Below are 6,410 nucleotides of genomic sequence, written 5' to 3' on the forward strand. Positions count from 1 at the left end.
AAACATTATCTGAAACCAAAGAAACCACAATAGAAAGGAGGGCATTACTACCTAAACCTAAATTTAATAAAACATTCATAAATAACCTAAATAAAATAAATAAATACCTCCCGTATATCCTTGAAACAAATCAATCATTGCGTGAAATAAATAATATTATATATGCGGCCGCTAAAACTTTAATACATATAAATCAACAAAAATCATATGTTCTTCCGGATGTATCTAGACCAAAAATAGACCCACCTTGGAAAAGACGAATAAAACGTAGGATAGATGACATAAGAAAAGAATTAGGATGGTTCGTAGAAATAAAATCAGGTGTAAGCAGTAGAAAAATGATAAAAATCAAAAGAAGTCTTTTTGAAAAATACAGGATAATTAATGAAGGAGATTTGGATTATAATGTAGAGATATTAAAACAAAAATTGAAAGCTCAATCCGGTAGGCTAATAAGATATGATGCTATAAATCAAAAGAAAGTTCAAAATTCTCAATTTACTGAAAACCAACATAAATTTTTTAGATCACTCAATAATAAAAAAATGTACCTGATAAAATTCCATCAAAAGAAGATATAGAGAATTTCTGGGCATCGATACTTTCAAACCCTATAACATACAATAAAGAAGCGCCGTGGATAGCCGACATACACAATTCGGCAGACGATTATGAACAGCACTCATTTGAAGAAATTAGCGAAGATAAAGTGAAAGACGCAATTAGAAAAACTAAGAATTGGAAGACACCAGGTTTAGACAAAATTCAAAATTATTATTTAAAGACCCTAACAAACACACACAAATACATAGCCAAGTTATTTAATCAAATTTTAAAAGGTCAGGAGCCGATTGAACAATGGTTTACTACAGGTCAAGTAATTTTAATACCAAAAAATGATAATACACAGGATCCGAAAAATTGGCGCCCAATAGCGTGTTTACCGACTATGTACAAAGTGTTTACCTCCATAATAGCTAACGAACTGTATACTCATTGTGATATAAACAAATTAATAGCACCGGAACAAAGAGGATGCCGAAAACGCGCGCGTGGGTGCAAAGATCATTTAATGATTAACAAAGCCATACTGGAAGATGCACATAGAAATAAGAAAAATTTAAGCATGGCATGGGTAGATTACCGAAAAGCCTTCGATAGTATATCACATGACTGGCTATTCAAAGTGTTGGAGTTTTATAAATGCCCAGCTGCTATCGGAGACTTTCTTAAAATAGTAATGCCTATGTGGAATGTGGTCATGACAGCTCGTGGTTTGAATTCCTCAGTAACTACTGATCCGATTTGTATTCGCCGAGGCATATTCCAAGGGGACTCACTATCTCCCCTTCTTTTTTGTTTAGCTCTCAATCCAATATCACAAATCCTCAATAGATATAATAATAAAGGTTACAAGCTAAAGGACGATACTGTAATTAATCATTTATTGTATATGGATGACTTAAAAATTTATGCTAATAACGAAATCAATCTTAGAGTTTTAATAGATAGTACTGAAATTTTTACGAGGGACATAGGAATGGAGTTTGGACTCAATAAATGCAATATTCTTCATATGGTAGCTGGGAGAAAAACGGAACATTATGGAAATGGACACTTGTTATTGAGCGGAGAAGAATTTAAACATTTACAGGCAGATGAAAACTACAAATACTTAGGAATTAATGAAGCAGGAAAAATAGATCATCATACAATTAGATTACAAATACAACATGAATATTTTCGACGAGTCAAATCCCTAACGTCTTCACAATTAAATGCAAGAAACTTACTCAAAGCCATAAATATATACGCGGTACCTGTCTTACTTTACACTTTCGGAGTCATTAATTATAAAACATCGGACTTAAGAAAAATAGACGTGAAAACGAGAAAAATTCTAGCCATAAAAAAAGCACAACAACAAAAAGCTGAAGTTGAAAGACTCTATTTACCACTAGAACACGGAGGTAGAGGATTAACATGTCTAGAAACTCTGCATAAGACCCAAATAATTAAATATAAAACTTATCTTGAAAATGAAACCGATCGTATTATCAAAGCTATATTTAATCATGACAAAACCAAAGAAAAATATTCAATAGTTAAGGAAACGCAAATTAACTTAACGGAAATAGGATTAAATCAGTTTGAAATTTACAGAGACAAGCAATTAAAAGAAGCAATAATTAGGACCAGAATTACAAAAATAAAAGCAAAACCATTGCACGGCCAGTTTTATAGATCAGTTTTAGACAAGGAGAATATAGATAAAAATCAATCATTTAGATGGCTTAATAAACAGAAAGTATCCCCATCTTTAGAATCATCCATATTTTCTATTCAAGATCAAGCGGTGATTACGAGACAGCATGAAAGAGATATATTAAAGAAAGCAGTAGATGGTAAATGTCGATTATGTGTAGTGAAAGATGAAACAGTGCAACACATAATATCGGGATGCGAAAAATTAGCTGGAACTTATTATATAAAGAGACACAATAATTTAGTACAATATATATTTTGGGCGCTAGCAAAAAAACACAATATAGAAGTTTCTAAACAGTGGTGGCTAGAACACTTGACACTACCTCAGGTGAAAGAAAATATGACTGCGAAGATAATGTGGGAAATTCCAATACAAACAGATCAAACAATAGTACATAATAGACCGGACATTATATATATAAATAAAACAGATAATAAAACATATTTAATAGACATAACAGTACCATCAGATTATAATATAGGACCAAAAGAAATAGAGAAATTAAGCAAATACCATCCTCTTAAAAATGAAATAGCCCGGCTATGGAATACTTCTGCAGAGATTATACCAGTAGTGATAGGAGCAACTGGAATCGTTGCTAAGAGTATAAATAAGTACTTAGATAAATTAGACGCGAACATCAACATACAAATATTGCAAAAACAAGCGGCAATACATTCAGTCACTATCATAAGCAAGGTGCTAGGTAACACAGTATTTATAAATAGAGATTCCGAACCTCCTCTTCCTTGAGGGTCTCAGGGCGGGAGTTAGGAATAAAAATAATAAACCGAGCTACAGCTCGAGTAGAAAAGTTTTTCAAAACCATAACATATACTTACAAAACAGTGTTAAGGTTCATCAATCTTGTGATAAGGAAGCATAATGGTTCCTTAGCTCCTTTTTAAAAATAGGCAGGCTTTGAGCTCTCCTCACAACCTCGGGTAATGCATTCCATAGCGAAATGGCGGTGACAGTAAAGGAAGAGTGAAAGAATTTTGAATGATGATGAGGGAAAGATAATGTCAGGTTGTTCGAGGATCGTAAAGCTAGGGAATGGTTGGAAGATACGTAGGAAAAGTTTTGTTTCAGGTAAGGAGGAGTTTTAGGATCAAATAGAATGGAATACAAGAGGTGGAGTATGTGAGTATTCCGGCGAAGGCGAATTGGAAACCACTTGAGCCTGGCTCTAAATTCAGAAATGTGGTCGTATTTACGCAGTCCAAATATAAATCGGATACAAAGGTTTTGCAGTCGCTCAAGGGAGTTAAGCTGGCATTCGGTGAGGTCGGGATAACAGACATCTGCATAGTCTAAAATAGGGAATAGAAGGGACTGTGCAAGCGCAATTTTAGTGGGAATTGGTAAAATATTTCGTAGTCGCCTAAGGGAAGCAGCGACACCAAACATCTTTTTGCGTACTGCGTTGAGTTGTACCGTCCAGGAGAAGGTTTGGTCAAAGTGCAAGCCGAGGTTTTTAGCGGTAGCGGAATAGGGAATAGGAGTGTTGTTGATTTGGATGGAAGGAATAGAGGTCCAATCCACTTTGGCAATTAATTGAGGACTTCCTATGATAATTGCTTGCGTTTTGGACGGGTTAATAGATAGGCCATATTTATTACTCCAGTCGGCAATACTTTTTAGGTCAGCATTCATAGTTTTCACGGAGTTATGTAAATCAAATAGAGAACATTGCGTGTACAGTTGTAAATCGTCAGCATACATATGGTAGGGAGAAGAAATATTTTGGGAAATTGAATTAATAAAAATTGAAAAGAGGAGAGGAGACAACACGCTACCTTGAGGTACACCGACAGAAACATTGCACCAAGAAGAAGTGGAATCATCAATCTTGACACACTGCCGGCGACCTTGGAGAAAACTACGAAACCAGTCAACAGCTGCTGGAGATATGTTAAGAGAACCAAGCAAACTCAACAGAATGTCGTGATCCACGGTATTGAAAGCATTGCTGAAATCAAGCAATGTAAGCAGAGTGAGTTGCCTGTTGTCCATTCCAATACGAATATCATCGGTTATTTTGACGAGAGCAGAAGTCGTGCTATGACCGGAGCGGAAACCGGATTGAAAAGGGTTAAATAGGTTATTTTTGTTCATGAACGAGCATAACTGACCCTGCACTAAACGTTCAAGAATCTTGGATAAAAAGGGTAATATGGAAATTGGTCGGTATTCGGAAAAAGAAGAGGGATTGTTATTTTTCGGGATAGGAATTATAAAAGCGTCCTTCCAAGCTGAGGGAAAAGTAGACAACGAAATGGAGGAATTAAGGATAAAGGTAAGGACAGGGGCAATGATGTCAAGGATGGGGACGATCATATCACGACCAATGCAGTCGAGACCAAGAGCTTTCGATGAAATAGACAGAATATTCTTCTTAACATCACAGACAGCGAATTGACAGAAGTTGAACGGTGGGATGTTAGGAGTCGGTGCAGATGAAAGATTATTTAAAGTATCAATTTTGGTGCTAGCATCAAGAGCGATAGAAGTATTTGAGAAGTATTGATTCAGTAGGTTAGTATCGATTCTAGAGGAAACATTATTTGAAGGTTTACCAACTCCTAGTGATTTAAGAAATTTCCAAATTTTTGCTGGATCGCCGTTCTCGATCGATTTATGAACATAGCGCTGTTGTGCATCCCTACACATAGTATTGCAACGATTACGTAGTTTTTTAAAATTTTCAATATTCTCAGCACAGCAGTTTTTCCTAAGCTTGACTTTAGCATTATTTTTGCGATTTATGGCTGCTTTTAATTCGTTGGAAAGCCAGGGGGCAGGTAGGTGCTTGAGTTTTACTGGCCTTAAAGGAGCATGTTTATCGTAAAGCTGCAGTATGAGTTGATTAAATATGTCCAGCATTTGGTCTATACAACCAGCAGAATAAATACTAGACCAGTCAGTATTTTCCGCATCTTCACGAAGACGATCCAAATCCATTCCACTAAAATTGCGTTGCATAACAGTCTTGTGTTTCCTTTTGGGAGGTCGGACTTTGTAGGATAGGAATATAAGGTCATGATATGAAAACATCTCAGCTGGGCATTGGCCAAAGCTGGAGACGTGTTCAGGGGAGGAAACAATCATGAGGTCAAGGAGAGATGGGGAGGAATTGGGAAAATGATGTGTTGCGTTGAGAGGTAGGATATGCAGATTGTGCGAGTCGACAGTGGATTTTAACTTATCAGAACGATACAATCATTCTGAAGTAGGAAATTTTAACTGAAATATTGGCTGATATCCTGTCACAAGCTGAATTCCTTTCAGAGGACTTCATGTATCTACAAAAAACATAGCCTAGATTCACGCTGACAGATAAGACTTTTCGATTAGAGTCGCACTCAACTCCGTTCGCATATTTAGGAATAAGGTCTTAATGTAATTAAAAGAACCTGATAGAAAGTACCTACGCGCTTACACACATCTAGATACTAATATTATAAAGCTGAAGAGTTTGTTTGATGCGTTAATCTCGGGAACTACTGGTCCGAATTGAAAAATTCTTTCAGTGTTAGATAGCTCATTTATCGAGGAAGGCTATAGGCTATATTATATCATCACTCTGCGACCAACAGGACTGGATCCACGGGGGTGAAACCGCGCTGAGCAGCTAGTCTTTCATGTAGGTACCTACTAAATTTGTAATAAACAATTGGGATAATGTTTATCAATTATTTAAAATAGGTAACTATAAAGATTTAATATAGGTAATTAAACAATATGTGTTCATTAACGACGTAGGTACCACACACTAGACTCTAACATATTTAGAAATCGATCAGAGCAGCAATTTTAAATGCGTGATAACAATTATCATTAACAGTCATGTAGGTACTAGGTTTACCCGTAACTGTTTAGTATATTGCATACATATAATACAAATACAAATAATAGTAATGACGAATGATTAAATTTTCAAATCTCTTTATCAATTCTCAAGCACACCCACAGTATATAATCCATACAAGGTAGTTAATATTATTATAAATGCGAAAGTAACTCTGTCTGTCTGTTACTTAATCACGCCTTAACTACTTAACCAATTTGCATGAAATTTAGTATAGAGATATTTTGATATCCGAGAAAGGACATAGGATATGTTTTATCCCGGAAATCC

The sequence above is a fragment of the Colias croceus genome, chromosome 22 (assembly GCF_905220415.1).
Source record: "Colias croceus chromosome 22, ilColCroc2.1".
NCBI lineage: Eukaryota > Metazoa > Arthropoda > Insecta > Lepidoptera > Pieridae > Colias > Colias croceus.